We start from the raw sequence: 11,234 nt of genomic DNA on the forward strand, positions 1-11,234 counted from the left end.
CAGTCCTTTTGCCAAAGTACTCCCAAGAAATCCTTCCTGCTTGCTCTCTCTTTCGTGTAGAACTCTGACAGCTGAAATTAACAAGGAGACAGGAGAGCAGTGGCTTGTCCAGGGTCCATGAAAGAGGTCCAGAGGCGCCTGTAAAGTCCCGAGAAAGCTGGGGGAGGGAAGGGTGGTAAGTCCGGGGTGTTGACTAGGAAGCGGAATGCCCTCAGGGCAAGAGCTACACACACACACACACACACACACACACACACAGACACACACACACACAATCACCCCACACTCCTGGGAGGGGCAGCTGTGGCCCATTTTACAGGTGAGGCTACTGTAGCACACAGAGCAGTTAAAGGGCAGAGGTAAAAATAGAACCCTTGGCTGCCCACAGACTGTGCCTCCTTTACCTGTGACCTCTGGGTAGGCGGCCCTTCACTTTAGGGCCATTTGCTCTGATGGGCTTGCCCCTTCCACCCACCACCCTCCTCCAGCCCCAGAGAAGTGGTCCTATCATTGCCCAGTGTCTCTGAGCGGCTGCTATCTTTGTCCCACGGTCCCTCTCTGCTGGTAACCTTGGGGGAGTCCCCTGGCATTGGGGCCAGGGCCATGTTTGGAGAACATCTAGCATCCCCTCACCTTCTGTGGTTCAGATTGAAAGGTACCGTTATTATTCCTTTGGCTTCTGCTGCCTGCCTCCTTGGCAGATTTTGTTTTTCTGGAAAAGAAATTAATTTGGGTATTCAAACCAGCTGGCCTCAGGTTGATCTCCTGGCCCTGCCCCCCTGTTCACATGCCCACCACCGGACCATCAGGAGTCCCCACCCTTGTCCACCTGTACCCCTCTAGGTTGACACATGGCCCTGCCCCCTTGATCACCTGACCACGTCCACACCCATCACCTGGCCCACTTCCGGCAGTTCACGTGGTCTCACCCCCCTGTTCACATGCCCACTGATCAAGGGTGCAGGGCCAGGAGTTCCACTGGAATTGGGCTTCTGATCAAGGTTCTGGGACCATGTGATTGGCTGGAAGTGGGCACATGAAGGGCTGGAAGTGGGCACGTGAACAAGTTCATCACTTTCTTACACATTATCATTTACACAAGCATTCCCAAAATGAAATACTTAGGCATAAATCTAAGAAAATATATATAAGATCTCTAAGAGGAAAACTACAAAACTGATTTTTAAAAAAAAGATCAAAGAAGAGTTAAATAAATGGATGTATCTCATGTTCATAGATAGGAAGATTCAATATTGTCAAGACATCAGTTCTTCCCAAATTGATCTATAGATCCAAAACAATTTCCATCAAAATCCCAACAAGTTATTTGTGCATATAGACAAGCTGATTCTAAAGTTTATATGGAAATGTAAAAGACCCAGAATAGCCAACACAATATTGAAAGAGAAGAACAAAGTTGGAAGATTGATAATATTCAATGTCAAGATTTATGATAAAGCTATAGTAATCAAGATAGTATATGTTGGTAAAAGAACAGATAAATTGATCAATGAAATAGAATAAAGAACTCAGAAATAGACCCACATAAATATAACCAACTGATCTTTAACAAAGGAGAAAAGGCAATGCAATGGAGCAAAGGTAGTTTTTTCAACAAATGGTGCTGAGACAACTAGCCATCTACTTGTAAAAGAAAATGAATCTACACACAAACCTTATAGTGTTACACCTTCTCCTTCATCTACCCCTGTACTAATACAACCTCCACCCCTGCCTGAGAATATGTCAAAGTTCCAGGGCAGCCCTACCTCATTTGGCTCAGTGGATAGAGCTTTGGCCTAAGGACTGAAGGGCCCTGGGTTCAATTCCGGTCAAGGGCACAAGCAGGGAGGCAGTCAATCAATGATTCTCTCTCATCATTGATGTTTATCTCTCCTTCTCCCTTCCTCTCTGAAATCAATAAAAATATATTTTTTTAAAAAGTTACAGGGCAAATGGGGATTTGGGGAGAAGAGGTGAGTGAGCAGCTGGCCAAGTGGATGCCATGTCTTCTGTGTCTTCTGTCTGCCTCTGACCTTCTTGGGTTGTTCTCAGAGCATGGGAATCAAGAGAGGCTGCCAAGGATCTGCCTTGCTAGGCACACTATTCAGTGCTTTCTTCTCTGGAGTCTTACTGCTTCCATTGTAGCACAACTGTGAGTGTAAAGGGGTTCCAGATGACCACGCCAAGGCTTACCATAAAGGAAATGGATCACTGTCCCACAGTGCCTGAAACATAATAAGCCACTCAATAAATATTGATTAAAGGAATAAATAAATGATCTGAAGTGGTCAATCCAAGTATATTAAGCAGAGTGAGCAGAATATGGCAATAGCAAACTCTTACAGAGCAATTAATGTGGCAGGCACTGTTCTAAATGCTTTACACAGAATAACTCATTTAGTTCTCTGACTCTAGGAGATCTGCAACTAAGCCTGGCTAGAGTAACTTCTCATTTGTGGCAGACCCCTGCAGTCTGACTGAAAAATCTGTGTGCTCAACCAGTAGTTTATACTGCAGCCCATGCATGGAATCAAATATGCTTCCTAACATTTTTTTTTAAAAAAAATTGAATTTAGAGACAGGAGGAAGGGAGATGGGGGTGGGGAGGAAAATGGGGAGGGGAAGGTAAGAGGGAGAAGGAGATGTTAACATAAAAACATTCAAACCTGTAAAGAATTTTTATGAGTTTATTTGAGCCAAACAGTCAACAATTGTCAGGAAGCAGAATCTCAACGTATTGGGATAATGCTCCAGAGAATGGTGATTTTTCACCTTGTTTTATACATTACATTCAAAGGAAGAGACGTAAGCGGGTCACATGAAATCCATTGGTGATAGGTTAGGGAGGCGGGAGAAAGCAAAGAGGGGGGACCTCTGGGATTGGATAAAAAGTAAAATGATAGACACATACTTCTTTTACTTAGGTGGATACAGGATAGTTAACAGTCAACAATTAACATGATAACAATAACAGTGAAGGAATTTATGGTATCTGTTCTGGCATCCAGGGCATTTGGTTGTATGCCAGAGTCCATTAATTGTCTTCACTAGCTGAGTTTAGACAGAGACCCCCCAAAAGCTAGTAGCCCTTGAAAGTCCTGGCAAAAGTCAGGGCTTGAAAGTCCTAGTAAAGGTCAGGGCTTGAAAGTCCTAACAAAGTTCAGGGCTGTGCACCACCCAGTTAATTAAGACACCACCCAGTTAATCTAGCTAAAGCATCATCCCCACCTTAGTTCACTTAATTCCTTAGATACTTGTGTAGATCCTTGTTGATTATTGTTGATCAGATAACTCTGCCCATTCCTGGAAATCATCTACTGATGAGCTAATCAGATACCCTGCCTATTTCTGGAAATTGTCTACCGATGAGCTAATCCATGTGTCATTGAAATCTCCATACCTAAGGCTACCCCGACCTCAATAAAAGATCGGAATGGCCTGAGCATTGGTGGAAGTCCTTTGGGACTTGTCCGCCTGGCCCCCCGATATTGCAAAATTATCTCGTGTCTTTTCTCTCATTTGTGTGCAACCCATCTTTCAGATATTGAACCCTACTCCATGCGGGACATGGAGGGAGTCCAACGTGACATAGCGACATAAATCCTTTTGATGATTTGAATACTGTTTATATTGACAACTGAGGCCGAATTGTTTGGAGTTGTTTGAATGAAACAGTTTAAATCCTGACGACTCTTGTATATACTTCTAAGAAACTGTCTAATTTTCTTAAAACTCTTAAAATACCCAAAGATAGACTAGCTAAATGAATAGGGACATGTAAGAAACACTTGAAATAAAAGTGAATCGAGCCTTACTACCTTTATGGCCGTGTTCAACACCCGAGATTTCAGTTAGGAAGCTGTTAAATGATGAGAATAGTGATAATATTTACAATTCGGGCTAATTAAATTGGCGTATTCAAAACAAAGTGAATTCAAACATTAAGAATTGCTGTTTATAGAACTCAGATTTGTGTATAAAGCCTTTAAATGAGGAAAATACTGTTTATATTTACAATTGAGTCTCAATTGGTTGGCATTTTTTGAATGAAGCAGTTTAAAACCTGACAATTCTTGTATATAATTCTAAGAAAACTGTCTAATTGTGCTAAAGCTCTTAAAATACACAATGATAGTTCGGGGAAATGATCGGGAATGTTTACAAAACACCTGAAATTCAAGTAAATAGAGCCTAACTATCTTTATTGCAGTGTTCAATCACTGAGATTACAGGTTGAAAGCTGAGAAACAAAGAGAATACTGCTAATGTTTACAATTCCCACTACTTTACTTGGCGTTTTAAGAAAGAAGTGATTTCAAACATTAAGAATTCCTGTATATATAGCTCAGACTTTGTATAAAGCCTTTAAATGAGAAGAATACTGTTTATATTTACAATTGAGACTGAATTGGTTGGGGTTTTTTGAATGAAACAGTTTAAATCCTGACGATTCATGTACGTACTTGTAAGAAAACTGTCTTATTGTGGTAAAACTCTTAAAATACACAATGATAGTCCAGGGAAATGATTAGGAACGTGTAAGGAACACTTGAAATTCAAGTAAATACAGCAGTGCTATATTTATGGTAGTGTTCAATCACCGATATTACAGGTTGAAAGCTGAGAAATGAAGAAAATACTGATAATATTTACAATTCGGTCTAATTAACTTCGCGTTTTCAGAAGAAAGATCTTTCAAACATTGAGAATTCCTGTTTATAGAGCTCAGACTCTGTGTATAATGTCTTGAAATGAGGAGAATACTGTTTATATTTACAATTAAGACTGAATTGGTTGGTGTTTTTTGAATGAAACAGTTTAAATCCTGACGATGCTTGTATATAATTGTAAGAAAACTGTCTAATTGTGGAAAAACTCTTAAAATACACAATGATAGTACCGGGAAATTATTAGGTACGTGTAAGAAACACTTAAAATACAAGCAAATAGAGTCTTACTACATTTACTGCCGTGTTCAATCACCAAGATTACCGGTAGAATGCTGTGAAATGACGAGAATACTGATAATATTTACAACTCCGGCTACTTTAGGTGGCGTTTTCAGAAGAATGTGCTTTCAAACATTAGGAATTCATGTTATTGAGCTCAGAATTTGTGTATAAAGCCTGTAAATGAGGAGAATACTGTTTATGTTTACAATTGAGGCTTAATTGGTTTGGCGTTTTTTGAATGAAACAGTATAAATCCTGACGATTCAAGTATATACTTCTAAGAAACTGTCTAATTGTGGTAAAACTCTTAAAATTCACAATGATAGAACCGGGAAATGATTAGTAACGTGTAAGAAACACTTGAAATACAAGTAAATAGAGTCTTAGTACATTTACTACCGTGTTCAATCACCGAGATTACCTGTAGAAAGCTGTGAAATGACGAGAATACTGATAATATTTACAACTCTGGCTACTTTAGGGGGCATTTTCAGAAGAATGTGCTTTCAAACATTAGGAATTCATGTTATTGAGCTCAGAATTTGTATATAAAGGCTTTAAATGAGGAGAATACTGTTTATGTTTACAATTGAGGCTTAATTGGTTTGGCATTTTTTGAAGGAAACAGTTTAAATCCTGAAGATTCAAGCATATACTTCTAAGAAAACTGTCTAATTGTGGTTAAACTCTTAAAATACACAATGATAGTCATGGGAAATGATTAGGAATGTGCAAGAAACACTTGAAATACAAGTAAATAGAGTCTTACTACATTTACTGCCGTGTTCAATCCCCAAGATTACCGGTAGAAAGCTGTGAAATGATGGCAATACTGATAATATTTACAACTCTGGCTAATTTAGGTGGCGTTTTCAGAAGAATGTGCTTTGAAACATTAGGAATTCTTGTTTATAAAGCTCAGAATTGGTGTATAAATGCTTTAAATGTGGAGAATACTGTTTATATTTACAAATGAGGCTGAATTGCTTTTGACATTTTTTTAATGAAACAGTTTAAATCCTGAAGATTCAAGCATATGCTTCTGAGAAAACTGTCTAATTGTGGTTAAACTCTTAAAATACACAAAGATAGTCCCGCTAATGATTATGAACATGTAAGAAACACTTGAAATAAAAGGAAATTGAGCTGTACTGTCTTTATGGCCGTGTTCAATCACCGAGATTTCAGATAGAAAGCTATAAAATGATGAGAATACTGATAATATTTATGATTCGGGCTATTAAACGTGGCGTTTTCAAAAGAAAGTGATTTCAAACATTAAGAATTCCTGTTTGTAGAGCTCAAACTTTGCATATAAAGCCTTTAAATGAAGAGAATACTCTTTATATTTACAATTGAGACTGAATTGGTTGGCATTTTTTGAATGAAACAGTTGATGATTCTTGTATATAATTGTAAGAAAACTGTCTAATTGTGGAAAAACTCTTAAAATACACAATGACAGTCCCGGGAAATTATTAGGTACGTGTAAGAAACACTTAAAATACAAGCAAATAGAGTCTTACTACATTTACTGCCGTGTTCAATCACCAAGATTACCGGTAGAATGCTGTGAAATGACGAGAATACTGATAATATTTACAACAACCACAAATTTAGGTGGCGTTTTCAGAAGAATGTGCTTTCAAACATTAGAAGTTCATGTGTATAGAGCTCAGAATTTGTGTATAAAGCCTGTAAATGAGGAGAATACTGATTATGTTTACAATTGAGGCTGAATGGGCTTTACCTTTTTTGAATGAAACAGTTTAAATCCTGACGATTCAAGTATATACTTCTAAGAAAACTGTCTAATTGTAGTAAAACTCTTAAAATACACAATGATAGTCCCAGGAAATGATTAGAAACGTGTAAGAAACACTTAAAATACAAGCAAATAGAGTCTTACTACAATAACTGCCGTGTTCAATCACCGAGATTACCGGTAGAAAGCTGTGAAATGACGGGAATACTGATAATATTTACAACTCCAGCTACTTTAGGTGGCGTTTTCAGAAGAATGTGATTTCAAACATTAGGAATTCTTGATTATAGATGTCAAAATTTGTGTATAAAGCCTGTAAATGAGGGGCCTGGGTGGTGAGGCCATGCCCGGAGCTCGGTGGAGGCCCGTTGCCGGCTTGGTGGTGACTCAGTGCGTCTTGGCGGAGCCCCTGGCCCTCCTGCCCTCGTCCGCCCTCCTGCACCTGAAGTGATTCCGCGCTCGGGGTCTGGATTGCGGTTCTCGCGCCCCTGCTGTGGGGAGGGGGTGTTGAACCCGAGGCCTGCAGTCCTTCGGTGTCTTGCGGGTGTTCTGTGTATGGACATATTCTGCTCTTAATTTGACAAATATACATATCTTGAGCATGTCCACGTCTCCACGCCCGACCTTAGTTAGGAGTCCTTTGGCACCATGGCCTGTGTGCATTATAAATTCGCTTCCAAACTCAACTATGCCATCGCCACCTTTGATGGGCGGCACATCTCCCTCCGCGACCTAAAGAAGCAGATTATGTGGAGAGAGAAGCTGAAAGCTGCCAAGTTCGACCTGCAGATCACCAAGGCGCAGACCGAGGAAGAATATACCGATGATAATGCTCTGATTCCTAAGAATGAATCTGTAATTGTTAGAAGAATTCCTATTGGAGGTGTGAAATCTACAAGCAAGGCGGACGTTATACGTCGAACAGAACCAATGATGGGCACTTCAACAGTCACTGATGACTCTTCTGCATCTATTTCTCTGGCCAAGCTTACAAAGACTGTCAATCTGGCCGAAGCCAATGCTTCTGAAGAAGATAAAATTAAAGCCATGATGTCGCAATCTGGCCTTGCATACAGCCCCGTCAATTACATGAAGAAGCCTCTAGGTACACCACCTCCATCTTATACCTGTTTCCGCTGTGGTAGACCCGGCCATTATATTAAGAACTGCCCAACAAACGGGGATAAATGCTTCGAACCCAGTCCTAGGATTAAAAAGAGCACTGTAATCCCCAGAAGTTTCATGATGGAAGTGAAAGATCCTAACATGAAAGGTGCAAAGCTCACCAACACTGGAACATACGCAATACCAACTATAGAGGTAGAAGTATATGCAATTGGGAAGAAAGAAAGGCCACCTTTCTTACCAGAGGAGCCCTCTTCGTCTTCTGGAAAGGACGACCCTATCCCAGACGAGTTGCTCTGTCCCATCTGCAAAGACATCGTGACTGATTCCGCTGTCATTCCCTGCTGTGCAAACAGCTATTATGATGAGTGTATAAGAACAGCACTCTTGGAATCAGAGGACCATACGTGCCCAACGTGTCATCAACATGATGTCTCTCCCGATGCTTTAATTGCCAATAAATTCTTTTTTTTAAATATATTTTATTGATTTTTTACAGAGAGGAAGGGAGAGGGATAGAGAGTTAGAAATATCGATGAGAGAAAAACATCGATCAACTGCCTCCTGCACACCCCCTACTGGGGATGTGCCCACAACCAAGGTACATGCCCTTGACTGGAATCGAACCTGGGACCTTTCAGTCCGCAGGCCGATGCTCTATCCACTGAGCCAAACTGGTTATGGCTGCCAATAAATTCTTGCGACAGGCTGTTAATAACTTCAAAAATGGAACTAGTGGTTATACAAAAATACTGAGGAAACAGTTACCCCCACCACCACCCCCGATACCGCCTGCGAGACCTCTCATTCAGCGGAATCTACAGCCTCTGATGAAATCTCAAATATCAAGACAACAAGATCCTCCGACGATTCCAGTGACATCTTCGTCAGGCCACCCGGCTCCCTCTATGTCGTCATTAACTTCTAATCAGTCTTCCTTAGCCCCTGCTGTACCCTGAAATTCATCCACCCCAGTGCCTGTACCTGATATAACTGCGACGGTCTCCATATCAGTCCACTGGGAAAAAATAAGATGTGCCTTTCTGGGATTCTGATCATAAAATAGTGCCAGCCGCAGCCCTTGCCTCAGAACATTCAAAGGGAACCTCTTCAATAGCAATGACTGCCCTTGTGGAGGAGAAAGGTTACCAGGTGCCTGTGCTCGGAAACACATCTTTGCTCGGACAGTCACCAACTGCTGGGTATAGCGTCCCTCCCCCCGGGTTCCCTGCAGCGCCAGATGCCTTGGGTATCATCAGGAGTGCAGACTGCTCATTCAAATACCATCCCAACAACACAAGCACCACTTGGGCCCAGGGAAGAATTCTATAGAGAGCAGCGACGGCTAAAAGTAGAGTCTAAATATCCCTATGGTGGTTACTCATACTCCAGAAGTCCTTCTACTTACTCTAAATCCAGATCTGGTTCAACGCAGTCACCTTCTTATTCCTGCTTCCAGCACTGTCTGCACCCGCACAGAAAGGGGCTCTCACTGCGTGGCTCTGCTTACTGGTTCTTTTTGCTGTTTCTCTTTCTGTGAACCTTGACCTTGCTCAGACCAAAGGTACTTCCGTTCCCTGCTGGGGGCAGGTGAGCTGGAGGTGTTCCTGGGCATAGAGCTCTGCCTCAGCTCTCAGCTCCTCCTGTCTCTTTCCCGCCACCTACAGTTCTTCCCAGAAAGCCTCTCGGGCAGTTTGCAAACTGCATTAGGCGGGGCTTGCTCTACATGATGGAGCTTGGCACCCTGGTTCCATTACTCCTGTCCCCACAGCTTTGGCTCATGTATCGCTCCATCATCTGTGTCCTGGTCATCCCGCCACCATTGTGGCACAGTGGGTACCTGCTAAACACCTGCGGACAAGGTCAGGGGTGTCCCTGGGCCCTGGCTGGAGTAGTGTTGTGTCCAACACACCCTTGACTCTCACCAGGGGCTGTGTCAAGGCTACACGCGGGCAGCTGGGTGGGCTCTTCCTCATGGCTGGGCTGTGCAGCCCCAGAGCTGGCCTCCAGGCTCCTCCAGTTACAGAGCGCTCCGTCTTATTAAGTTAACACATGGAACCAGTCAGGTTAGGTATTTAGTGTCATGGTGGTGGCAGCAGCCTTCGTCCACTTCTACGGTGTCCCCCACCTTCAGGTCTCCCACTAAGGCCTGGAGGCGGGCTGTACTGATGACTCACATATCTGTGCCTCCTTTCTAAATCTGGAAGGGAAACTCCCCAAGTGCATTAACAGTAACTTCTTACCTGAGGTGAGAGGAAGTGTCTGATGGGTCTGTTTCTAGAAGAACCTCTTAGAGAACCCGGGGCCCGCCAGGCTCCAGCCCAGCTTCCCACTGCGGCCTGTGGAGAAACTACCCGTGTCCTCTGCTGCCCCTCCTCAGAAGGCAACGTCATCCCCTGGGCACAGAGGCCTTCGAGGCTCATGTTGGGATTTTACTCTCCTCCAGCCGTTTCTGGGGAAAATAATGGGCCGGGCCTATTTGGACATTCTGTTTCTGGAGCAAAATGTCCCTCTTACCCCCGTCCTTCCTGGGTGACCCCACTTAGAACAGGCCACCCATTCATGGCAGTTTTCAGAGATGATTACAAAGTGGTCTCTATCAGGGGCTGGATCTGCTGACAGCAGGAAGCACAGAGTTCCCAGCTCCGAGGCAGCCCGCTGGTCATGGAGGTGTGTCCGGGCCTCAGATACCTTGAGTTTTCATATTTGTCTTTGGGAGAGTGATGTAAGGTTACAATGGGGAAAGATATTCAATCTTCAATACTAGGTTTTAAAAAGAAATCTGCTGTGTTGATATGTACCTGGAGGCAAAGATTATAATGAAACTGAAAGGAAGTACAGAGACAATTAGCATTCAAAGAAGAAAAAGAACAATGCCTGTGACTTGTCAATGTCAGTGTGACATGGTGAAAGATGATGCTAGCCTCAGAGTCCGGCCTAGTGTCAACACCTCGGAGCTTAAGCTCCCACACAGAGAGCCCGCCTAGCCCCACATAGTGGGGCCCATCACCAAAGAGCTGCGCCTTGCTCAGGGAGAGAAAGCCCTGAAGATCTCCTACCTGCAGACAAAAGCATGGTGGTCACCTGAGGGGAAAAAGCATGAGTGAGGATATGATGGCAAAGGAGTTCAAATACAAGGATACTATCCTGTGGGTGTTGAGCAGAAACTGGAGTGTGCTATGTTGTATTGTGAAGTTGTACAAGTTAATATAATGTCATTAACTACATGATCCCCCAATATTTAATAATGGGATAATTTTAAAAGAATCTTTGTCAGTCTTCCTCTTGTTTTTGAAAGTAAGAGACATTCCTCTGTTTTCGAATAATGCCAGCATAGTTTTGTTTACTTGCCTCTTTTCATTAAGGATCATGGAAAGCCTCTGTTAAGA

General features: G+C 42.6%; 1 pseudogene; it reads left to right on the plus strand.

Annotated features, from left to right (window-relative positions):
• Window positions 1–7,217: 7,217 nt before the first annotated feature.
• Window positions 7,218–8,773, plus strand: LOC106724639 (annotated as a pseudogene).
• Window positions 8,774–11,234: the final 2,461 nt, after the last annotated feature.

The sequence above is a fragment of the Myotis brandtii genome, unplaced genomic scaffold (assembly GCF_000412655.1).
Source record: "Myotis brandtii unplaced genomic scaffold, ASM41265v1 scaffold910, whole genome shotgun sequence".
Classification (NCBI taxonomy): domain Eukaryota; kingdom Metazoa; phylum Chordata; class Mammalia; order Chiroptera; family Vespertilionidae; genus Myotis; species Myotis brandtii.